The 26,321-nt window shown below is 39.7% G+C and overlaps 1 protein-coding gene and 1 long non-coding RNA gene across 9 annotated transcripts in view; one reads left to right on the plus strand and one right to left on the minus strand.

The window, feature by feature from the left end:
• Positions 1 to 2,816: 2,816 nt before the first annotated feature.
• On the minus strand, positions 2,817 to 6,070 carry LOC148183825 (uncharacterized). Its single transcript, XR_015773064.1, has 3 exons — positions 5,946 to 6,070; positions 5,674 to 5,770; positions 2,817 to 2,924 (listed from the first exon to the last, which is right to left on the minus strand). It is a non-coding gene; the product is annotated as an uncharacterized LOC148183825 (long non-coding RNA).
• Positions 6,071 to 6,564: 494 nt separating this feature from the next.
• The window catches only part of QTMAN (queuosine-tRNA mannosyltransferase), a 181,983-nt gene continuing 162,226 nt past the window's right edge, over positions 6,565 to 26,321 (plus strand). For 7 of the 8 annotated variants that reach the window (XM_014249646.2, XM_088059051.1, XM_014249645.2 and 4 more), the window contains exons 1-3: positions 6,565 to 6,681; positions 16,067 to 16,188; positions 24,708 to 24,878. The gene's annotated coding sequence lies outside the window, so the exon portion shown is untranslated. The remainder of the gene's footprint in view (positions 6,682 to 16,066; positions 16,189 to 24,707; positions 24,879 to 26,321) is intronic. The other variant, XM_005519594.3, reaches the window with a different exon arrangement.

Consider the following 26,321-nt stretch of genomic DNA (forward strand, 5'->3'; position numbering starts at 1 on the left):
ATCACTATGGATTTACATAATGGAACTTAACGGTGCTGAAGAGTCTGTTGTGTCTGCGGAAGCTTTTTTCCACAATTTTCTTTAAAACGTAAAACATTCACTCAGAAGAATATCTTCTTGATAACTTTTCTCTGTGTCTTGTATAGAGCAGGGCTTATGCTGCTTATTACCTGAGGTACTAACACAATAGTATTGCAATCAGTTATCTTATTTTTCAGAACTCAGTAATCAACGTCAGCAACCAATTGTTTAGCAAATTTCCTTTTTAAAACCAAAGCTATTTTTCAACTGTTTGTTCAACTACAAAAGCCTGGGAGAGATGGCAAAACCCATGAGGACTTAAGGTAAATGCCTTTGTTTGTCTTTTCCAGAGATACTACCTACCAATAAGCAATAATAAAAAAAGGCAACAAACCAACAAAATCTTAAGTTAATAAAGTTTTATATTCTTACTGTGGCTTCCTCTGTCTTCTAGCAGCCCATCCTGTACATCAAAGGTCAGAAAGAACACAATGAGTCACTATCAAAACCCAAAGAATGCTTCGTGAACAATTACTATACATAAATTGCAGCCTGGTATTTCATTTCTGTGCCAACTCACAGTAATACAGCCCATTTCCTCTCCTTTTTTTTTTTCCCTGCTGCTTTTGTCCATAATAGCAAACAGCTTTGTTAATCTGCTCTCAGAACTTGACTTTTTCTTTATTTTTTTTTTTTTGTGGGGGGGTTGTACTCATACCATTGCCTTTTTGAGTAGTGGGCAGCAGTGGTATGAGGTCTTTTGCTCCAGCTCTGTAGGCTACACTTCCTTGGTGTCAGAGTCCCCAACAACTCTATAAGACTGCCAGGCTTTGTAGCAAAAAAAAAAAAAAAATCATTAGGAATACTGAGAGGGTCCCCTTTGAAACCCAGAATCAAAGCTTCCCCCAGAGAGGAATCAGCTGTACATTAGATCCATTCACCCAGTTCAGCTAACTTGGTACCTTATATATTCTTATTACTATGAATGTGGGGCAAAACAGGCCTGTTTGGAGCCAAAAATACTTAGTGATCATCATCCTTGGTATTTCATCGTCCTGCCACTCCCAGTTTTCCCACTTCTGGCAATACCTGTGTCTGTGACTCTTGCTGCAATCCCCTCAAAGAAAAGCAGACACATTCATTCCCTTGTATAGCACAGCATCCAAGAAATAAAAATCTTAAAAAAATTTGCTGAACAAATACCATGAAGACAGATAAAGGATTTGTTATTTTGAGAATTGTTTTTCAGAAGGTAGGTATTATGTGTGTGTGCAATTAATGAATGCAGACCCAGATATACAATGTCTTAATTTTATTACCCATGCACTCAAATTCTGCACACTGGTCAGTTTTAAGTAGTCTGCTGGTTAACATTTATTGCCTCTAACAAGCAATAATATGGACTAGAAAGTTGTGATGACAAGTAGCAACAGCTGGCATTCTCTCAACAATTCCACAGTAAGAAAAGAGGGAAGTAAGATAATATCAGTCAGCTTCCTTCTGAAGAGGTTTGGTTAAGTCAGAATTCTTCGTTTCAGAAAATTACAAAGCAAAACTACTTCAGACTACTATTCTACCTAGCATGGGAGGAAGATAGTAGATATTTTTAATGTTCCTAAAATAATCACATCCTATTGTACCAAGCTCTAGTAAAAGGTAGACTGCAGTAAAACATTGCTTTTTTTTTTTTTTTTTTTTTTGCCTGCTGAATTGTGAGAAATGTTCAAGGACTCTTTGCTTCATTTCATAACAGAAGTAATCAGATGTGTTTGAGGGATGTGTTCTGTACCCTGGCCATGGGCTGAAACACTGGACTCAGGCAGGTCCAGGGCTTTTATTTGTCTTCAAAAATATTCACATCAACTACTGACATGAAGGTGACTCCACAAAGCGTTTGTGACTGTGCTTGCAATACACTTGACAAATTTGGAGCCTAAATTTTAATTATTTACTTGGTTATACTTGGGTAAACCCATGCAGTTTCCTGTTTTCAATATCTAAAAAGGAGGTGGTAGCACTTTTATGTCTTTGGGGATCAAGATCTAATCCTGGAGGGGGTCCAGGCTGACAGCAATTTATACTTATAAAAAATGCTATTACAGCAATTTTATGTAGACAAAAGTACCATCAGGTCCTCCCAAGATTGGGATATATTGACAAAATGCTTTTCTAGGGCAATAGTGTTATCATAGAATGGTTTCAGTTAAAAGGAACCTTAAAGACCATCTCATTCCAACACCCCTGCCATAGGCAGGGACACCTTCTCCTAGACCAGGTTGCTCCAAGCTCCATCGTCATGCAAATATTATAAGTCATTAATTATTTATAATAATGGATTGTATTTAGCAACCTTGAGCGAAAGCTGCTATAGCAGGCTAATTCATAAATCTATTTTGAGCCAAATTTCAGCAAGGCATTTGTAGTTTTTGTACATTCTTGGTTGATTAATTCTGAAAACTTGCATGTACACATATAATCTCCATTTCTGCATACGATTATACCTATCTGCAAAGTACAAGTGGCATAAGAGCCATAGAATTTGCATACATCCAAACAGAAGACTCAGTTCTGCAGGAGAACTTTTAGAATCGTGACCCCTTCTAAGTTATACCAGCAAAATATAGAAAACTCGCTGTCACTTATGATATAGAGCAAAATGAAAGTAGAGGTGATGAAAGCACTTGCTTGTGAATGAGAGAACAATAGATTCTTCAGTCCTTCCCTGCAAAGAGAGTATTTCTGCTTTTTTTTTTTTTTTTTAATTTTCTTTCTTCTCTCACACTAACTGAATGTGGGTGGAAAACAGTAGAAAAAGAAAGGGTCATGTTTGCTCCTCAAAATTTGAAGATGGTGTTTTTTTCCTTTGCCACAGATGCTCCGTGCTCATCAGTTGCCGTGTACTTCTGAGAGAGAAAAGAGAGAGAGAAATTGCCAATAACATTGGTAACCTTAAGTGTAGGCATGCATAAAAATTTGCTGAAAATTGGGTTGTGGTACATGTTCTTATTTTAGATTTGCCCTTGTTAACGTCTTTTTAATAAACAGGTGCATACACTTCCCCAAGCTGTCACTGTTGTTTATCCAGTCTGCACACTTTATAAATCTACTAATGGAATAGACCCAATCATCTTAAGGATCTGTGCTTTAATAAGCTACAGTCTCAAAGTTTTCAGGAAAATACTTTCTGGCACTATAGTTCTGCTGGAAACAAGCTTCACAAGGTTTGCTTTTCAAGATTTAAAAAAAAAAAAAAAGCAACACAATTTCACTTCTAAGTTCAGCACAATGTAATAGAGAGTTTGGCACATGCTTGACATTATAAGATTAGCAACAAAGTGGGATGGATGAAGGGAAGGGAAAATAAAAAGGTGTAAGAAAGGTGGAGCATCTCCAGAAATGGAGAGAGCTGAGCTGTTCAGCCTGAAGAAGGCTCCAAGGAGACCTTGCCACCCCTTCCAGTGCCTAAAGGGGCTCCAGAAGAGCTGGAGAGAAACTTCAGACAGGGGTCTGGAATGACAGGACAAGGGGGAAGAGTTCTAAACTGAAAGATTATATGTTTAGATTGGATATTAGGAAGAAATTATTGCCTGTGAGGGTGGGGAAGCCCTAGCACAGGTTGCCCAGAGAAGCTGTGCCTCCCTCATCCCTAGAAGTGTTTAAGACCAGGCCTGGATGGGGCTTGGAGCAACCTGGGATAGTGGAAGGTGTTCCTGGCCATCACAGGAGGGGTTGGAACTGGATAGTCTTTAAGGTACCTTCCAACCCAATCCTTTCTATGATTCTGGATCTTGTTATTAGAACCAAATATTTATTCTGAATTGCAGGTTTCAGTCTTAAGCAGCATAAACACCCTTTATTGGATCCATCCCCTGGTTCTTTGAAAACGGAGATGCTCCAGCTCCTCAATCATGTTTGTATCCTCTGCTGGACTCACTCCAGCAGCTCCATGTACTGAGGATCTCCAGAATCAGGGGGAATGAAAGCAGCAAAATAAATTTTCACCATCTCACTGAAGATGCTTGGAACTGGATGATCTTTAAGGTCATTTCTGACTCAAACTGTTCCATGATTCTGTGATACGTAAACCCGAAGTTACCTCGGTTGCCATAACACAAGAGGAAAATTTCCAGCTATCACCAGCTTGGTTTGCAGTCGAGTCTACATGTGAGAAATGAAATAACCCCATATTTACATGCAGCTCCTAAAGGGCTCTTTTAGCCTAGAACTTCACATGATTTGATGCAGTATGGGTTTCACAGTGCCTCATTAGGTGTGCAACCCTTGAGCAGCCTCTGTGCTGCTCTGAGTCATGGTGATCCACAAGGAACTCCACTCACAGACTTCACTGCCAGCATTATTCCTTATGGGAAAAAGGCAAAAAAAGGAAAAAACATTTTACAGCAGTGAGCCTGGGTGCAGGACAGATCAAGTGATTTGCCATGAAAAAAATTAGAGGGGCTCATTAGAGGCAAAGTTATTAGGCCAACCAAACAGTTAATCCTTGTCACACAGAGGTAACAGAGTTGCCAGCCTTGAACTCTAAATTAAAGGCACTTTCTGAGCACCAGAGAAGTGACTCTTTTTTGCAGCTTCCTCAGTACCATCCATCTACCATAATGCTGTGGTGTTTTTCTTTCTTTAAATCCTGGGCTCCAACTAATTACTGGCAGGAAGTGCCTATTTTTATGCCATTAGTATGCAAATGAGTGAGAAGTAGAAAAATATTCTAAAGGAACTGTTACAATATCTGTCCACAGATTACTGGCCAATTAGAACATGGGATTAGGGCTGCGGGACCCCAAAAGAGTATGGCCAAAGTCTTTCTGCTTGGGTGCCTCAAGTGTAGTTTCAATGGGAACTGTATATACACGGTCCTTTTCCTCAAAAAAAAGGAGAAAAAAGTTCAAGACTAAATTGCCTGCTTACAAATGAGCACTTCTACACTTGGAAAATAAATGCCTTCACTTCCTTGCCTCAATTTTTCTATCCATAAACTGGGGATAAAGCATCCTGTTTGCATTCCAGCACATGCCAGGGACAAATCATTCAGCTGGACTGGAGGCCTCTTCATCTGTCACTCTGTCTGAGAGACACAACCTTATAAAATTATTTATAATGCACATGATAAATATTAAAAGCTTTTCAGGTCTTACCACTTCTGCCTAGGTAAAACCCATGAAGAACTGTCTCCTTCATGATGTTTTCATATTTCCACAGCTTTGCAGTGTGAGGAATTCAGAGGTGCAGGACAGTGGAAAGCTACTGTAAAACAACTTTACCAGGATTTTTGAACCTAAAACTTGTGAAACAAAAGGCTGCCTTATACTAAGGGTATTTCGCATGCAAATCAGCCTTCTCGTCACTCTTTCATAATCACTGACTAGCCAAAGTAGGGAAAAAAAATACATAATTCCTCAAGTTACTGGTGTTGATGCTTCTCACAGCCGTAGTCTTTGGAAATTCTGCTTTGTTACTCTATTAGGTGCTATTCATTTGACTTCCTATTAAAAAAAAAAGAAAAGTTTCTGTCTACATACCAGAGATAACACCACACTAAAGTGAGTCAGTGTGACAAAACATTTCTCCTCTAAAATAGTTTTGCTGGGAAGGTTTGTTATTCACTGTGGGCAAAAAGAGGGTTGGTACACCTACCTGTAACAATTACACCTGCGAAGAGGCCACCAGGTTGATCAGGGAGATGGAGAACCTCTCCAGTGAGATATGGCTGAGGGAACTGGGATTGTGCAGCCTGGAAAGAGAAGACTTTGGGGTGGTTTTGTTGTGACCTTCCAGTGTCTGAAGGCAATTTACAGGAAAAATAGGACGAGACAACTTACAAGACCACGTTTTGTCAGGATAAGGGGGAACAGGTTCAAACTCAAAGAAAACAGATTTAGATTAGATATTAGGAAAAAAGTCTTTACTGGGAAGATGGTGAGGCACTGGAACAAGCTGCCCAGGGAAGTTGTGTCTGCCCCATCCCTAGAAGTGTTCAAGGTCTGGCTGGATGGTGCTTGGAGCAACCTGGTCTAGTAGGTGGTGTTCCTGGCCGTGGAGATTGAAACAAGTAAGTCTTTAAGGTCCTTTTCAAGCCAAACCATTTTACAAATCTATGATGATTCTATGGTAACACCTGCTCAGCCTCTCCCAGGAGCTGCACCACCTGAAAAGGCTTGAGTTACGGAAAGAACACACACCTCCTACTCATATCTAACTGGCAACAGCCCTGATTGTCACTCTTTTCAGCTGCTTCTCCCAGAAAACTGTATTCTTTATTTATTTTATTTTTATTTTTTTTTAATTTTATATATTTATTTTATTTAGCCCACCTGGCGCGTAACTCCTTGCGATTTATTCCTCCCACCCCTCCCTGCTCCCAAAACTCTTGCAAAGACGCTCGTCGCTTTCCTCGCACGGCTCGTTTCCCGTTCCATGGTTTCTCTCTGGGTTCCTTCTCCCCGTGACCCGCTCGGCAGCCGGGCTGGCGGCGGCCGAGCCCCGGGGCCCGTCCCGCGGTGCCCGCGGGCAGGGAGGGTCCCCGGGCGGCGGGGCGGAAGGGGGGGCCGGCGCTGAGCTGAGGGAGGGGCCGGGACGCCGGCGCGTCGCTGCCGACGGTCTCCAGGAGGGAGTGAGGAGGAGGAGGAAGAGGAGGAGGAAGAGGTGAGCGCCCTCGGGGTGGGGTGAGAGCGGGGCCGCCCGCGCCAGCCGGGAGGGAGGGAAGGGGTCAGCGGGGCGGGCGCTCGGCTGCAGGACGGGCGGCGGAGGGGGCTCCGGGCGAGCTGCGCTGCGCTGGGGGGGGGGAGCCGAGAGGAACCGAGGGCAGGGGAGGAGCCGGCTCCGCCCGCCGCGGCTCCCGGCACCTGCGGCCGCGCTGAGCACGGGCCCGCGGCTGGGCGGGGAGCTCGGCCCCGCCGTGCCCCGGGGCGCCGCGGGCGGGCAGGGGCCGCTCCCGGGGAGCCGCGGGGCCGCCTCCCGCCGCTCTAACATGGCTGCCGGCGGGGCTGGAGCGCGGGCAGCGGCTGCGGCTGCCCCGGCCCCTTCCCGGGGCCGTGCGGGCCCTGCGGCGGGCGGGCAGCGCGGCCTGGCCGGGCCTGGGCCCCGCGCCGCAGCCGCCGCCGGGGCCCGGCCGGTCCGAGTGCCCGTGGGGAGGCTGTTCCGTACGGACACTCTTCTTTTGCCCTTCTGTTTTGACATGCAAGGTGTGCAGAGCAGGGACTGCTTTTTCTGAGCAGTTAAAGGGAGGGGCAAAATCTGAACCCAGTTTGATTCCCAGTATCGAAATTAAAATGTTTATTCGTGTGAACATTTCTGCTGGTGAAGCTGTCTGGAAAAATTGCACCCTTAGCTTTGGCATTCCATCAAGTTTTATAGACGGAAAACAAAAACATTAAAAGTGCTACTTATACAAAATGTGTGGATTTTAGGAAATTTGTTTTATTATTACAAGCTAAGTATACCCTGGAATAGAACACTTTGCAGCAGAGGAGCTGCTTAAATATACTTTGTAAACACATCCCAACTTTAGGAAAGTGTGTCTGGGATGAATGGGACTTGTCAGGTCTGCACAAATCTTTTAACACATGACTGCATTGACTGGAGTAGTAGACTAGAGGAGAGAAACCTTTTAAGGTGCAAAAGCATGCACTTTGTTTTTTTTTAAGAAGTGTAGGAAAGAGTTTGAAGCTTAATTTATGGTTCAGAGTTGAGCCAAATAGGTAAAGTCAAATGGCAGATTTTAGTGTGGGTTATAACAGTGGCTTGGTAAAATTCAGTAGAGCTATTTTATTGGACTCTATTCACCTGGTTAACCTTAAATCTTAACCATGATAGGGTTTTTATGTAAAGAGCCTCTATACAAAGTACGATACTGAAGTTTAATTGAGGCTTTCAAGGCCTCATGTAGAATCTTGCCTCATCTTTTTTCCCCTTTTTTGAAAGTCCAGGTGTACTAAAGCCAGTTCAAATACTGTGAGTCCAGGTTGCACAAATCTATTAAGGGGAGATAGGATTTTAAATTAGTCCTGTTTTTTTGAGTTTGTGTGAAATTGAAAGGGTAAAAAAGTGAAGAGTATTCTCAATACAGTGTAAACACCTTGGTGTTTACAACTGTAGCAATATGCAAGTATGTTTTGTAATTGACTTGTTTACAAGCTTTCTGGTCAATATTCCCCTTTATGAATGACAGTGCCAGTGGAACCTAGCCGGAAAACTCTGCTCAGCTCAGAGTGTTGGTACTTCACAAATGGGGCACCAAATTCCTCCCTCAGCTGATAAAATGCACAGTTTGATATCTGGTACACCTGAATTTGAGTCTCCTGGGATGTGCCATGAGTTAAACACCTGTTAATTAACCCTTGCCTGCATTAGGATCAATACCAAGTGCAACAGGTGCTGTTGCAAAGTGGTGCCCGTAACTTGCAAAGTGCCTGTGTTACAGCTGAAACCTGTCGCTTTTGCTGCTAAGTCGCTCAGACTCCAGTGTTAAAATTATACAACTTCCTTAATGTTGTTTTAAAACCAAAGATATAGACATATTTTAAAGACCTGGCTGGCTGGAGGCCCATTTTAGAGTGGCCGGTAAAAGCAATAAACTATCCTCAAACATTTCTGCTCAATAAAATTTGAGAATATGAAAACAAAAAGTTCCTGGTTTCACTTTTTATAAATGTTTTCTACACCCTGTGACTGCAAAGTGCTTTGAGCCTGTAGCTCAGAGCCACATGCCTTGAGCATTTTAGGGTTCCGTCCCAGTTTACAGTGTTGAGCTTCTAACTTTCTATTTTGATCAGAGCAGTGAAGTTTTGTGGTCTCTGATCAATGTCCTGCACTGGTGAAAGTGTCTAAATAGATGATTTTATCATCAAACCAGCACAATTTTTGTATTCTTTCCTTCACTCAGGGCTCCTAGAATCAGCTCCTTGTGAAAAACCTGAATGACTGTTGGAAGCTGTGCTAACACCAAGCACTTCCTGATATAGAGAAGGCCAGTAATTCTGGCACCATTTGCTGTATTTAAATTCCTTACTGTTTGTAAGCTGGAATATAACTTACAGAAAGGAAATGAAATAACTATACATCTTGTTGTTTGGCTTCACAAAATCAGAATATGTTTATCCAAAACAATCCCATATAGTCGAGCTTGGGAGAGCCGTGGGGGTAAGGCATTTATCCTGCAGCTTTTGAGCAAATATTTAATGTGGAATACTGTCTTGGATTAGTTGTTCCAATTGCAGTGAGGAAGTCTTGTCCATAGACTTGAGATGTTACCTGGTTAAATAAAAGTGGTAACTGCTGTTTCTATAAAAATTTGGTTCACAAATGTAACATATGCAATCTGGTGTGAACTGAAGTGTGCTCTGTTGTAGGGAGATACACTGAAAACTTTTAGTGGTGTGAGAGTTATTGTTATGTTAGTAGTGGTAGGTGTTCAAGGCTAAGCTGGATAGGGCTTGGAGCAGCCTGGTCTAGTAGAAGATATCCCTGCCCATGGCAGGAATAAATTTGAATTGGAATAAAATGGTCTTTAAGTTTTCTTCCAACCTGAACTGTTTAATGATTTTATTTTATGATACTGGTATAAAGAACAGCATCTTAAAATGTTGACTGTTCCATTGCTTGAGACATGAGCTGCTGTGTAGTGGGAGTAGTAACAAAACCAAAGCAAATGGTTTGTTGACTTGAACAGAGTGAGTCTCTCATTGTTTGGAATTATTTGTGTAACATAATATTATTTATAATTAAAAAAAAAATGAAGAGCAAACTGTAAATACAAACTCAAGGCTGTTAGGAAGTCATGCAGCAAGCATTTCAGAAAAGGAAAGAAACTGGCCACCATGTTTTATTTTTTGGTTGTTTTTTTTTTTTTATTTGTATGTGAGAAATGTTCTCTACCAAGTTTTTAAAGCAAGAAAGTCACCTTAATCTTTGATGGCAGAATTGTTAACAAGGGGCTGTGGAGAGCCAGCCTTGGGCTGCCCCCAGCCATCTGTAAGTGGAGCAGTTATCGGTGGGGGAGTGGGGCCTGAGTGCTGCAAGGACACAGAGCCCGGTGTGAATTTCACATCTCTGTGGATTTATATCAAAGGATGTCTTAAACGTACACCTTAGCTGGCCATATTGCTGCATGTCAGATGTGAAAGTAAAAATAAACGTGTGAAGCACCAGGCAGAGTAGGAAATGTAAATCTGAAAACCACGTCTCCAGTCTATTATCCTAAATCCTGGACCCCATCTATAGGAATTCATGGGAGCATATATATGTTTTATTTTTGATCGGCAGTATTTCCTGTAGGCAAGAAATCAAAGATCTTTTCAAGTTATAAATGACAATAAGTAGGGAAGCCAGTATTTCAGATTGCTGGTATTTTGGGTATGAGTAGCTCTTTGATGTCCAAATGAGAGCTGGAGGAATGTCTAAAATTAACAGTGAAGTATGTAACACTAATGATGAAATGCAGAAGTTGGAGGAAAACAGGCAAGGCCAGGCACTAAGGGTGGTTTGTATTTTTTCCCGTGAATAATTATTTTTTTAGGGTCAACACAAAGAACACAAACAGTTGTGATACATAAATCCTGAAGTAAGTAGATCTTGGATAAGCAACTTTGATTTAAATATTTGTGTGTATAGCTTTGCATATAATCAAACATGTAAAATTTATTACATATGTCATTTGCTGAATTGTTGTGAAAAAAATGTTATGGTGACCCAAAAAAGGGGAATTTAATTAGTTTTGCATCTGAAAACATCTGTATGTATTGTGGCTCTACACCAGTGTGACCAGTGTGGCTTCACATACTATTTTCCAGTTTTGTTCCAAGGTTATTTTTGGGCAGTCAGTGCCTGTTTGTGCAGCAGGTTGTCTGTGTTACTGATGCTCAATGGTACAAGTATGAAATTGCCCTGAATACCATGGGAACGTTTTCTTCTTGGAGGTGTAACAGTGGTTCTTAAGAAGGTCACTTTGGCCATGCCTCTGGCAACAGAAAATGTGTGGTGGTCATGGTCTTGATGGATAAAACACCATCCAGAGTGTAAGATTTCTTTCACTGTCATTTTTAGAAGCTGTCATTGAGATAAAAACACACCCTTTGAGTTCACGCCTAAGTAATTGGATGCAGATTGAATATGATGCAGTGTTTTATTCCTTCTTGGGATGGAATCCATGTCCCATGTTGGGCATGACTCACCCTGGCAATATTCAGCGGTCAAGCGTGTTGGAACGAAGGCTGAAGACCTCAATGTTGCCATGCCTTATTTTCCTCAAGAACTGAGAATCTTGGTTAATCCCCCTAAAGCTTAATGAAATGCACATATTAGAAACAGACCTGTTGTAGAGCCATTGCATGGAAGAACTTCCAGAATATTGCAAACCTTTGTGCGTGCATGCAAAAGGAAATAGTTGGGAATGCTTAAAACGCTTTAAAATGGATAATTAGCCAGAGCAGTGGTGGTGTGGCTTAGCTCCGTTTCTAGACCGCCTCTTAGAAAATTTTCCCGTTTCCACTTTATCCTGTTCTTTCCAATCAGTTTTGGGGGAGGAAAAAAGCTAACCTCAGAGTTGTGTGTTAATAATCTTATTGTGGAGTCTGTGATTCTATAAATCCTGATTCTGTTTTATTGGTGTTTATTTACCAGGTGACACCTTTGTAAATAAAAGAGAAACAAAGTCCCTGTCGCATTATGAAAATGAAATGTTTTAAGTATCTTGCCTAGTATATATAATTAAGGAAGTGATTTCTCAGAAGCACCATAATTCCCATAATTTTAAAACAAAAATCTTAATTGAAGTACAGCTTCTCATTTAATCTGAATTGTATTTCCTATGTATCTTTCTGCTTTAATATTTACATACAAATATGCCCAAAACCAAAAATTGAACAAGTAGTTGAACACATTGCATCTTTTATATTCCGATTCTTTTCAAGGTTTACACAAGGAATGTGCTGTGAGATGATTTCTTTGCTAAATAAGAAATCCATCAAGATCCTGTAAAATTCTGTTTTATGATTTCCCAGTTGAAAGTTTTGCCTGGCTGATTACAGTTTAATGCAGCAAATTTCTGAGTACAACTTTGTGTTTGGTCTGAGTTAAAGTTCTCCAAATAAACAATAAGATCAGCTTGTTGACTTTACAGAATAATTTCTTGTCCTGATCTTGCTTTAAGAAAACTTTAATGAGAAATATGCTCTTGTTGTTGTTAAGTCAGTTTTCTTCTTGTTGTGATTTAAATGTAAAAGCAAGATTTATGGAAATGACTGCAGGGTGGTGCTGCCCTAATTAGTCATTATTTCTGGCAAGGCATAAAAAATTGGTTGTTCTTGTGCCTAAAACTAATAGTGTATTTTGTATTTAATCTGTAGGTCTTTTGTAAAACAAATGGTTGTGCTAAAAACTGCAAAGTACACACATTTAAAGTTTGTACGCTATTATTTTGCATGCTGTTTTGGCATGTGATTTAAATTTTTCCTTGATAGTTAAATTTACTATTCTGTATATTTGAAATTTATAAATCTATTAAAAACCAGGAATAATAGTAGATGAACTGAAATTTGCAGTAGAAATTTTGGAACTGAGTATGGCTTTTCTACCAGTGTCTGTTTAAGGATTAAACACAAAGTGCTGCGGTGCTTTATAAGAGTACTAATACCTATTACATGTCTTTTTTTGCAAAGAGTTTTAGGATTACCCATGTTATATGTTCACCATTGGGCTGAGGGGTGTCTTTAAAGGCTTGTTTTTTATGAGCCTTGTTGAGATGAATTCCCAGTAATTGGTATTTCACCCAGAAGCGACCCAGGTGACTTAGGAATTCCAGCACCTTCAGCATGTGGAATGTCTGTCCTAATCAGGCTTAAGAGAGGGGGGCATTAACCCAGTAATGATTGAAACCTGCCTTCTAAAGGAAAATATTCAGCAGGGCATGTGACTTGAATGCCCCTCTGTGCCTTTGCCCTCTCCTTGTCCAGTCACAGCTCTTGGATGTCCTTAGTGGCCATGGGATGTTGCTGAAGCACAAAGCTGCTCTGCACGCTTCTCTCCATGAATCCATTTTGTGATTAAACTTTTAAAAGTCACAGCCCCCAACACACAACTGCAGTTTCATGGTAGCTCTGACATTATTTTACTATTCATGCTGTGAATTTCATTCTATAGCAAAATGAATATTATATTGGCCTTTTAAGTTGGTTGTCAGTAGAGAATAGGGGAAGCTACACTTAGAGCATCTGTATGCAATCTTGGCGACAAGTAGGACCCTCTGGAAAGCTGTTACTGTTGGGGCAGAACTAATCATTCCATGTGAAATTATATAAGGAGAATTAGCTCTGACTCTACCTCATTTCCTTTCATACCGCTGTGAAAATAAGCTTAGGAACGTCAAACCTTCCCTCCTTATTTCTCTAAGTACTTTGTTAAATACTTCTTTTTATTAAGGCTTATTTATAGGAGGTGCTAGAAAAGAAAACTATCTGTATTTCTGGGTACTAATGGGATGTGCATCCTTGCCCAGTTTGGCAGTTGTGATTTTCTTCCCAGGACTGGATTCCTGGGATTGGTTGACGTTGCCTTCTCTGTACTTTGACTTTATTTCCCTGGCGGATCATTCTGAGTACTCCACATTTAAGGTAGCATGCTTCATGTGAGAGAAAATTGTCAATCACAGCCTGCCTGGGCTATTTAGAAAAGAGAGATATCAAAAGCCTGCTTGGAGCTCTAAGGAGCAGTCAGGTCACCTGCTGAGTCGCCTGGCAGGAGCCTAAACTTGTGCAGCCTTTAAGTTTAGGAAAGAAAACGGGAATCTCGGGAGGTCATTGCTCTGTGCTGAGACCCTGTACTGGATGTGTGAGCGTGTAGTTCAGTGTCAAGCCAGAGAGAGATGTACGGGCCATTCCTGACACTTCTTCTTACCAGGTCTTAAAAACAATCAGTGGAGATTTGTGTAACCCCTCCATAACCTAATCCCTTGTTTAACTATTCCTAGAGGTAGCATATTTCCTCTAATACTATTCTGGTTTTTTTTTTCCTAACCTGTTAAGCTTCTTGTTTTTTTTGTTGTTTTTTTTTTTTTTAATGCAGTGGATATTGCAGTAGTGAGGCATGATTCTTGTAACTGCTGTTAACCTATTTTGAAGCTTGTCTCATCTTTCTTTACCTTTTTTTTTTGTACTCCTTGTTTAACTCCCCCAGATTGCTTAGGTTTTCTTTTAAGCTCGTTTCCTACACCTGTATTGAAACGGAGTGTAATGTACAGCCTTAGGATCTGTGATGAGCAGAGTAAATCTTACCATCTTTTTCATATTATGCTCCTATCATTATTATTATAAATTTGAATGATTTATCAATTTTGGCAGTCAATTCAGTATTAAAACCCCAATTTCAGTTTTGCTGTTAATCCCTTAGTCCCACTTTTCTCAATTCTGACTCTGTTTCCCAGAATGCTTGCAGCATTTCTGAGATAACTGCCAAATTTTGCAATTATATTATTCATCATCCAAGTGATTAAAATATTAAATAATCCTGAACTGAAAATGCCAAGAGGAAGCCTATTATATTGAGAGTCCTGCGACCTTTACCTTGTTTCAGACCCAACCTTGGGAACTGGTCATAGCATAGCTGGGTTGTGCTCTGATTCCCTCATTGTCTTTGGTCAAGGTGTTGCTGGTCTTGGTTCTTTCTGTCTGTGTCTGTTTTGCATTGAGAAGTCTGAAATGGGACAAATAAAATCTGACACCTTGTAGCTATAGGTGTTTAGGGAGGGGATATTTAATGAGTTGAAAAAAGCTTGGAAAATATTTGCATGGATCTGCGTCCATGGGTGCCTCAATTTCTCTGAGTGGTGTGTAAAAATCATCTTTAATTATGCTTCTATTTCTGACCCACAAATGGTCATTCTTCATGGCTGCTAGATCAACATTTTACAAAAACCAAAACAACTTTGATAAATCAGATCTCGAGATTTGAAATGTTATTTTATGAAACACATAGACAAGGGAGAAGGGGAAGAAATGCTCTCTGCTTCAAAGCCTTTTCTTTCTTGCTACTTGCTTGGAATATAATCTGCAGATGTCTTTATGCTGGTGTTTTACTACACCTGATGTGATCAGAAACACTTTTATCCGCTGCCCTGGCATTTCCAAAACTAAAGCAACTAAGAGATGCTGACAGAGTTGGGAAGACACAAAGACTCTGGCTTACAGTTAAGGCAGATGTGATTGCAACATCTGTGCCTAGGAAAGCTGCAGTCTGATCTGCCTTCTGTCTTCAGGATTTCTGGGATTCCAGAAGCAGAAGTGGTGCAGATAAGACATGTCCTCTGAGGTTTTGAAAGGCTTCTGCTCAGATTGTAAAGCTCTTCCTTATTAGGCCCACAGGAAACACATCTCTTCTCGCACAGCCAAATTGGTATCATTGTTAAATACTTCTCCTTGGGCTCTCCAGTGGTAACTCTGCTCCGTGGTGGGGTTATTTGGGATGAAGAGCCTCTGTGGCTGCCTCTGTGTATTGACTAGCTGAGTATATTACTGGCATGTAGCTGTGTGTGGTAATTTCTGACTTGGAAGCTGTGATGCGATCCAAAGAACAGTTTATAGAGGGCTTTCCACCTTTTTTCTTAAATTGGACTCTGTAGGGCTAAAATTTGGGACTTACAACTTGAAATCTCCATTAGAACACAATCTAGTAAGTAGGAAGAAAAACCCCAAAGCCTTGGCATCAGACAAATGAAAATTCATTTTCTTTAATGACTATCCCCTTTGCCAACTGTGTTCTTGGAAAATGGGTCTTTGCACTTGGTTTGTTTTCAGTGCGCCAACTGTGTTGGTTTCTGAATGGCATTATTCCTCTGAATATTCTGAGTGCATATTCCTCTCTGAGTTATGAAGGAAGCCCTGCCCTTTCCCTCATTTTTGAGCAGCAGTCATGGAGCTACTTCTTGACCTTGGGACTGTTCTTATATTGGGGCTCCCCACTTGCTGTGCTTCTTTGTTCTTGTGTCCTGCTCTGAAGGCTGTGCCAGGTGAGATGTGCTTGCTGTTCCTTCTCCTTTCAGGTGGGTGAGCTCCTCTGGCCTGGTGTGCAGCTGGTGGGAAGAGAGGAGCTGGTGGCCTTCCTCTTTTCCATCTGTACCTCTGAAAGAACTTCACTGAGCGCAGTGCCTGGCAGGCAAAGCAGGTATGATCTGTGGGAGTTCAACAGCAAACACTTCAGAAAAGCAAAGGTTGACTTCTCTAATTTCAAAAATCTGTCCTGAAGGAGAAACAGTAAGTAAGACATTAAAAAAGTAACTAGATGAAACATTAAGACAATGTCCACATGACCAAAGAATGTGGTTTCCATAATTTCTTTGTGCATAGTTTTTATGTTGTTGTCATCATAACAATACCTGACAAATGAATATGCTTTTCTCTCAGTGATGTTTAAAATTTGATTACCTGAATCTTGATAATGTTTGGTGCTTAGAAATATTTGAAGAGTTTTGCACTTCACTGGTTTGTACATAGAGTAATTTTGGGAGTTGAACAGTATAATTCACTGCATACAATCCTAAAATAAGTTCTTAATAGTCTGGATGTATTAATATTCATTTTTCGAGTTTACATTGTTAAATGTTAGTTATTAAATTCTGTTCAAGATGTAAACTCTAGTCTGTTTTGTAGCATTAATTATGCAAGTTTGAAATTCTCAGTTTCATTTTAAGGTAGGGCTTTTTATTTGTACATAGCTGTTGAAATAAATTACCAGTACAAGAAAACATTCTCTTAATAAACGAGGGATGCCTGGTGTTGGCTCTGCTAACTGAGACAATTTAATTCATCCATCATCAGGGATGATGTTTCTTAGCAACACAAAGTATTTTCACCCGGGGCGCTTTCACAAACTTTCACATTTTTCTTCAAATACAGCCTTGGTAGTGTTTTATGTGACCTGAAGTTCGTCCATCTGTCCTGAAGCTCCCAATACTTTGCCATTCTCTCCAGTGATCAAATGATCCGATATATGGGGTTTTTTTTCATCTTAATAATACACAAGTTGACTGGAAAATCATTTCGCATGTCAGATTTTTCCAAAGGGTTCTGGGAAATTATTTGTTGCTCTGTATAGCAAAGCTAAAAGTTATTGAAAATGTGTTACAGTTTCTTAATAAAACAGATCCGAAAATTATTGGCTGGAGAGCCAACTAAATGCTTTCTGATAGCCACAGCCTCAAGGGGGATACTTGGATCATTTGTAATAAAGGGATATCTTTGATATCTTTTGGTGAATTGACTAGTATTCTGTTTAGATCATTATTTATGAAAAAAACTGGCTTCATACTCAGTGTTACATTATCAAATTGTTTGGGTGTAAGAATTGCCTTAATGTATCGCCAGAATTTTCCATGTTTATTCTTTTCACATGCTGCATGAAATCAGAAGAAGCTGTTGATCCATTAAGACTACCTTTATTTCTTGCTTTCCATTTTTTCAACATGTGTGGGGATGATTTGATCAGTGTAATTACCACCTGGGGAGACTTGGCTTGCTCAAGAAACCCCTTCAGGTATGTAACAGGTGTTGATCAGTATGGAGAGCACACATCTTCCAAGTGCAATGTGTTATTTTGCTTTCAGAAATAATATGTCTTGATTTTTTGGTAAACTGCTTGGAAAACTTCTGTTATGTGGAGAAGTGACTAAGATTTTGCTTCTGTCTTGCTTTGAGAGAAGTTTTAGTGGTTCTTCTTTGTCTGCAGTGCACAGTGACAAGTTTTTGGAAAATGTGATGAGGTAATTATTACTCAGCTTATTTCACAAAGAGGGTGTACAGAAACCATTTTAAATCGTGGGAAAAGAAGTTACAGAAACATTGGTTGATTCTTCCTCTTAGGTAGAAAAATGCTGTGTTGTAGCTCATGTCATAATAGCTTTAATTTGCTGAGTTTTTGTGTAAGCACGTGAAGTCTTTGTACACATATGCAAAAAAATTAATGGGACATTTAATTGTATGTCCAAGCTGGGACATCTTGTTTGAGGTGATCTCATTGCAGTGTAGGTGTTTCACGCCCTGGTGTTGCTGTCTAGCATCTTGCAAGATCTTCAGGTGTTCCCTGAAGTCCTCTGAAGAATCACCTAAGTTGGAAGCTTTTTGTGTTATGCCACACAAAGGGGTACCTGATAAAAAAGGGGGAGAAAATTTTTTGCTAGCCAAGCCTTTAAGTCTTGAGTCTTCGAAAACAGTAGCAGTCTCTTGTCTCTGATGCTGCCTTACCCGTAAGCTGGAACTATGGCACCTTGCAGAAAGGTAAGGGTTCTGTTTGCTCCTGCTCCTGCTCCTGCAAAGCTTTGTTGCATGTAGTGACAGACTATCTGCACTTCTGCCTGTGATTTAGCACCCTGGGGTCATTTGGGAAGCTCCAGAATCAGTTGTAGGCTCTCCTTGCCCTTTCAGGTTCTGTTAAAAAAATTCTTTGTAGTCATGGTGGCTCCTTGAGGCACCTGCAGAGTCTGATGTCAGGGATGTTTCCTGCAGGCTGGTGTTTATCCTGCAGTAAATAATGTAGTCATGTTGTAGGCCTGTATTTGCATCTTGGTGCAGTCAGTAAAGACTGACATGAGGGCTGGTAATTCCATCTTTTGGAAAGTTGAATTTAGAAGATTAGGTATTGAAATTGCTCCATAATTGAGACTTCATTTTTCCAACTGTAAATCCAGTGTTTCAATTAACAAAACTAACAAAGATCATCACAGGCAGGTAAGCACAACCTGTTTTGTATGAAACCAAGCCTCCCAAATACTCCCCAGAAATTAGTCTAAGAACAGTTTTATTTTGAGGAATGCTTTGCTTGGGGTAGAGAAATAAAGATTTCCATGGGATTCACATGCAAAATATAGCTCTCTACTGTGAAGTACTGGAAGCAGTGCTGGTGATGTGTCACTTTAGGGTGGAGGAGAAAGGGCTTCCAATAATTCTAAGTTCCTTTTCCTTAGGAACATATTTTATGTAGCAGAATGGTTACTCAGCATAGGTAAAGGGTAGCAAAATGCCACTGAGTGCTGTGCTAAAGACAAATTAATTACTTAATGTTACTTTTAAATCATAGACTCCCTTGCCTCAGTGAAGCACACACTGGGGTCCTTCTCTTATCCGTGTTCTTTCTCAACTAGGGATTTTCTGTGTATTCTGTGCAGTTTCCTGTGGTTAGCTGTAAGGACATGAAGAATTGATAAAAATTGTCCTTTTGAAGGTAGTGAAAGGTCTAGAGTCAGTCTGATAAATAGAGAGGGATAACTTGTAATGATAAACACACAGTAGTGTCAAAACTGTTGTAAATTTTCAAAAACTACTTTTCATCCTCATCCAACCATGACTCAAATAAAGAACATTCAGTTTATGGCCTGCAGCACAATACAAGTTGTACTTTGCTAGCTTTCAGTTAAAGCGATGAACATATTACTTGAATTTTGGGAAAGAGAATTTGAAAACATACTATATTTAGGGTTTAGTCTTGAAGTTATAAGAATAACTAGTGGTTCTTGCTGTTGTTGCATCTTTCAGTGTTCATGTGCAAAGAATGACTTGATCAGAGTTGTCACTGGGAACATTTAGTTTTTCATGCAAAGTATTTTTGGGCAGCTTTTATTTGGAAGAATATGGGATAGAATATGAAAGAATGAGCCTAAGAAATTATAATTTATGTTTAAAGGTCACAAATTATAATTGTTAGGGTGCTGTTTCTACAGTTAGTCTCTGAAAAAAGGTGAGTGCAAATCAGGCTAAAGCACTGCTCAAAGTGGGTCTTTGACATTGGAATTCTCATCATTTAATGTAGTTATCTTTTCAGATACTTGAGAATTGTATGATTTTATTCTAATTGGAATTTGGACACATTTAGGAATGAGCAGTCAGTTGTTCTGTGTTGTGTATGCATCTAACTCACATAATGTGAGAGTTTGCATATAAGCAGGTGTGATTTCATTCAGCCTCTCTAGTACACAAAGGAGTGTACAAAAACCACAAAACTATGGTGTTGTAAATAAAAATCATAATTTCTCTACATTATTGAGCTTTATTTCCAGCCAAGGAGTAGTACATGAAAGTACTAATTTAGGGCATTTTTAGAATCATAGAAAGATTTGGAAGAGACCTTAAAGACCATATATATAATGTATAGAACATCCTGAAATAGGTAAAATCAAATCTCGGTTATGCAAACAAAAAGCAAGCATCAGAATAGTTGTATATCCAGTGTTAATGATCTGTATTTTGTATGAAAGGCTGACCTTTTTGGGACCTTTACTTCAGAAGAACAGGCTGATCTGTTTCTCCCACAGTTAGAAGGGCAGCTGGAAATTTGGTTGATCTTATTTTGTTCAGCGTAGCTATCACAGGGAATGAGAGGGCCAGTTGCTGAGATTGCAGAGGACTGTGCAGCCCCAGGCATCTTCCACTATGTGCAAAGACTGATTCTGGTTAATGAAAAAATATAAAAATGAAGTGCCTAAGTGCAGACCAAACAGTGATTCAGATCAGGAAAAATATGATCCTTCCCAGTGACTTAAAATGGATGCATGAGGCTTATATGTGATGGTTCATATAAATCAAGGCAAACGGGCATTAGATTGCACATTCATCATTGTAATTATCACTTGAATTGCTTAGCATTGTAACCTGGTAAGCATTGGCCAATGTTGGATTTAACTGTAAGAAAGTATTAGAAAATGATAGTCTGAATTTGATTTAATTGAATATGGTGGTCTAAAGCTCTGCAACTTGGAGTTTGAGGCAGAGAGAAATGGTCAAAAGCCTGCACATTCTGCATGTGGGCTTTTTTACATTTGGTGATCTCATTACTCAGGTATAAAGCAAGCATTTTACTGCAATAATAATCTATTCAAGACACTCTTTTTAGACCAATAAAAACCTATTTAAAATATCCTATATTAAATATGTAAATGCTTTCCTGTGGCCACATAAATTTTGTCCACAAAATTGTGTAACTTTAGCTTAAGCCACTTTTCAGCTTCCAGCCTCTTAATTGTTCTTTAATCTGTGGAGTATAAAGAATTAAATGTGTCCAATCTTATTAAACTTTTGGTTCATTTCATTATTATCAGGGAGATGATTTACAGTTAGGGTTTTGAGATGTAGACCATTACTATTTTTGTAGACCAGCTCTCTTCCCTTTGCCTGTTTACTCCTGAGTGGGTGAAAAGGTCCGGGAGTATGTGGAGAAAATGTCTGGGCTGTGGTATAATACAAGTGAACAATCCTACATCATTCTGTGCCTGGCTGGACAGTGATTCTGCCTGGAATTATGACCTTAAAGTTGTTTTCCTGTTGAGAGAGGGGCTGCAGATGTTTCAGGGTCACAAGTGAAATTTCTCAACTGAGACTGATGCTGGGATGCACAGTTAAATATATCTCATTTCCTTTTTATATTCTATGTGCATAACTAGACCTAGGAAGGCCTGATAAGTGTGGAATTAGTGTTTATTTCCTTTTGTGTTAAATTAGACCTGTCACCAGATTTGTTCCTGGATTCTCATGCATCTTACACAGCCATTCCTGCTGCTTGTCATCCTCAGCTCTCCCTGTTTTTGCATTAGTGTGGGCTCTGTGGCACTTGATTTAACATCAGAAAAAAACTCCATCAGAACTTCTTAGTGTTGATGGCCTCTTTAATCACTTAGGATATTTTTTTTTGCATGTGACTGTAATTTTTGAGGGGGAAAAGAAATCCATATATTTTCATTGTTCATGCAAACTACAGATGGGAACCTCAAAGAGGAACACCGAGGGGCATCCTCTATTTGTTGTCCACAGTGTATTAGCTCGAGAAAAGAAACAGTTTAAGGATTGTGACATGTGGTTCTTGATGCAGAAAAAAAGCTTCTCTATGCCTAATACATTGGAAAACATTTGTTCAAGAGCAACTCTCCCCTATGCAAAATTTGCCCCTGTAGTATTATTAAGGTCAGTATCCATGTAGGTTCTCATCCATACTCAGTGTGGTGCCTGAGGTCAGCTTGGGCTTGTAAATGCAACTTTAAGGAATGTTTTGTCTGGTCCTGTTAAAAAGAATCTCTGTAAGTGTTTGTTTAGAAACTTATTTACTCCTACTTTTCCTGGGCTTGTCTACAGTTCCTGCTGAAAAAAAATAGCAGCTGTAAATGAAACATTGTGTTCTGCTTCACAAGGTTTATGGAAATAATCCATACGTGTATACATACACTCATTGCCTGCTTTTTGGTATTAATTTGAAGGTGAATGTTTTCAGCTCTGGATGTTTAGTAGACTTCTCTGTGTGAAAAAATGTGTTGTGAGTTTTGTGAGAATGACTGTTTTAAGTTGATGAGTGCTGCAGTCTGTGATCCAGGGAGGAATTATCGAAATGCTCTTTCATAAAAATCAAATAAATTCTGTAACTGATCAAGTGGACAAATTCACATGTCCCTGTAGTTCTCTGAACATCCTGGCTTGACTCATTACTACCAGAGAGGTGTCTGCACTTCATCATGTGTTGGCATGTTCCCTGAGACTCAGCATTCCTCTTCAGTATTATTTCTTGATAGTTCTTTCATTAATCCTTCAAAAGTGCTGGACTGCTTAATGGAGTTGGAATAAAAATAATGCATTTTCAGAAAGTCTTCCAGTGTGTTCTGTTTGCTTTCTGCATCTCACTTAAGTGTTAATCAATTAAATGATTCTGATTCTAGTCACTCCCCAGGTTAGATCTCTGCAATACAGGCATGGATAAATGTACTCTGTAAATTAGGTGTGAAACGGTTGGGGAAATGCACAAGCTGCTGCTCTGCAGAGCCAAGGCAGGTCTGGCTGGGCTTTATTTTAGCTCATGTGTGGGCAGGCTGGCAGGGCTAGTGCTGAGCTGGAGAGAAGTGGATGTCCTGGGAAGAAATTGCTCCTGTAAGAAAATGCTCAGGTGTTCATTTTCTTCTTGTTTCTATCTGTTTATTACTTGAGTTCTGTCACCTAGGCTGTTTTGTTCTGCTCTTCTGGTTTTTTTACACTTCTAAAAATCTTGGTACTTGTGAGTCACAGGCCATCAGTGCCATAGTTTTGCTTATAGACAGGACCAGAATTTTTCTACAAAAAATTGTTGCCAACTCTCTTTAAGGATTATGCCTAAAAAGTAAAGCTTAGTTTATGATACTACATAAACAGTGAAAATAAAGCTTATGTTTCTTAGGTATCATATTATTTCAAAATTAGATTTATTATAGGTATGTTTTGATAGGCAGAATTGTAACTAAGAGTGACTCTTCTCTGGAAGTGAATGTCTGCTGAAGATGCCCAGTATTAATCTCTGATTGAATTGGCCTGTATATAATTACTTGGTTATTGATAGAAATCCACTTATGTGCTGTGTGAACAATGGAAAAAGATCAGAAGTAAAAGTGCAGCTGCTTCCACTTGCCTGGTAAAGAATCTTCCAGTCTTGAAAATCCAGCTGTGGCAGACATGAAGGCTAGAGATCTCGGCCTGCTGTAGTCTCCACTTAAGATACTTCCCCGCTCTGAAATCATTTCACTGAATATATCTTACCCCTAGCATTCACATATTCAGCAACCTGCAAGTTCTGCTCAAGCTGTGAGTTTTAGAGGGTGTCTAATGTTCTGTTTAAAGGTGAGGATCCTGTTACATTTTTTTTCTTTAAATTTTATGAACATTTTATATAATGATGTTCCTGTCATACTTTTGGCCATGAATCAGCACAGCATTTCTGTGCAGGCTTTAATTGAAGTGTGGAGTTGTCTTGCTGTGCAAATGTTGAAGTCAGTGAGACTATTAATTAAAATTAAGTATCTGCATAAGTGCTTTTGCTAAAAATAAGTTGCTTCATAACAGCTTTGGGCCATATTTGGGAAGGAGGGGGTTGTTTTTTTTTTTGAACTTTGGAAATAGGTATATAATTCTCTGAACTGCATGATGATAAAATGTAGCAGCAATACCAGAGGGCAGAACGCTGATGGGAAGAAGTGTGAGCTTTCTGCCTTGTCAGATGTCACCTAAGCTGCTATTTATTGATTTCTAGGCAGAATAAAACTGTTATGGCTTTTGTATTGCAGAGAGACTGGTGGAAAACTTGAGAAGTTACTGCTTAAGCTGCCACTGTAGTGGAAGCACACAAGTGACAGGAATCAATCAGTTCTTTATCTTCTGTTCTGAGTGCCTGGTTACAACTCTGTTTTTCATCAGTTACTTAAAGTTAGAGCTTCTCGGAGTGAGACTCCTTAGCTACTTGTGCTGTGTGTCATTTGTTTTGTAGCTCTGTTTGAAACCATTGAAAATATTAGCAGAGAATACTGAGCTGTGGCTTTTCCCATATGTATTAGACAATTTACAATACACATTTACTGTACAATTTACCTTATAAAATGATCTGATTTATTAATTCTCATGGTACCTTGGCAAAATAGCATCCTTTTATCTCCTCAGTCTAGCTTTTTACCAGACTCACTTTATCATGCCAGCCTGTTACTTTTTTCTGGATTTCTTTCAAAAATAGACTCCTTACAAGCTCTAGCACTTCTCACCTGCAGCAAACCAATAAATTAATAGTGGAGGGAAGAGCTCACTGGAAATATGGATAAGAGGAATGTGCACCAAGCTGCCTGTGCTGACAGGTTTCTCATTGCATCTTTCTGTCTCTTCCAATGCTGATCTTAAGGTCTCTGACTTGCCTTTTTGCAGGTATATGCGGTGTGCATAAATCACTGGCCACAGGAAAAGATGAGGGACCCTATTTCACATGATGCCAGCTGGGATGAAATCTTGTTTGCCTGAGGTCACTCAGAGATGCAGGATTGGAGCACAGGTGTCTTCTGACCACAAGATGATTCTCCTGAGGTGCTTCAGAACGATGTGCGTTGGTATCTCCAGGCTATTGTTTTTCCACTGCTGCCGTTCTTAGTCTTTATCATTTATCATTTCCTCCATGATTAGTAACAGAAGCTGAGAATCCCACTTGTGTGTGAATAGTGATTCTTGCTGAACATCACATGGTTGTTTCTAAAAGTGGGACTCTGTAAGCTCCTATTCAAAGTCATTTTTTAATATTTTTGCTGGGGTTGCATTTGCTTAGTGCCACTGCCAAAAGTTTCTGTAAAGCGTTGTCACATGGACACAAAGCAAAATTTACATTGTTTGGGGAAAAATACCAACGTTGCCATCTTTACTATGAGCATGTCAGTTGCTCTTTATTGCTTTTTAAATTTGATTTTGTTGTTGTGTGGCGAGCTTTTCAATAAACATAGTGGTTTCATTTATACAACACTAGAATTATTGTTAATGCCCAGTTTCATACTGCGAATTACGTATGTAATATTGTGTCCAGTGGGATCCTGTATCACGGAATTTGCATAGTTATAGTGCTGGTGACATCGTATCTCATACAAAGAACCCAGGGACCTGATACAATATCAGTAAAACTGTCTCCTAGGTATGATTCAAACAGTTTTATTAGCAACATATGGGGTATGAAGGAGCCACAGAGGGTAGTTTTGAGTGTAAGGGTGCTGGCCTATCTTTTTCAGCCTGTAATTATATCAGTCCTCTTCTATGGCATTATTTGTTGCTGCTCTGGGATTGCAGAAAAATAACTACTAATATGATGACACAAAGGATCAGAATAAATTATAATTGTTGACTTTACAAGAAATTCATTGGCAAAAAGGCTTACTGTCCAAAGCTTGGATGTCATTTCTGGTGTAGCTTCGGAGCTCAGCCACTGCACTAAATAAAATAGTTTTGAAAGCGTTGGGGTTTTCTGGCAACCTTATCCTGCTGGATGCTTTGTGATCTGACAGATACAAGGAAGAAACTTTTTGGCTGCATTTTGGTTTTTAATCTTAAGCTAAAGGAGTGCATTTTGTTTAATTGATAGTGGGATATTGAACTCTTGTTCCCCAAATGGAACATACTCTAATTAATCAGCTTGAAATAAAGAGTTCATAATTTAAATTATGACATTAAAAACTTGAGAAAATATAATTAGAAAATTACAGGAGTGCTCTGTTTAGTTGTACTTCTTAAAGTCATGAAATATAAAAAAGTAACTTCTACATGTTGTAAAAGCGATAAAAGTTTGGGAGTTTAATGTTTCTGCCAGTTGGCTGAAGAGCCACAGTGTGTATGTAGCTATTAAAGAAAAATAGCATTTGACTCCTTCACAGATAATTTTTTAAAATCCATGTGTTTTAAAACCCTGGGCTGAGCAACACCTCTTTGCCCAAGAGCCTGTACAGGGAATTGGGACTGTTATTTGGACTTTAGTCAGAGTTAACTTCTGAATATTTTTATTCCTCA

Source organism: Pseudopodoces humilis, chromosome 8 (assembly GCF_049639895.1).
Source record: "Pseudopodoces humilis isolate 2021_Gansu_Grassland_sample_001 chromosome 8, ASM4963989v1, whole genome shotgun sequence".
Taxonomy (NCBI): Eukaryota; Metazoa; Chordata; class Aves; order Passeriformes; family Paridae; genus Pseudopodoces; species Pseudopodoces humilis.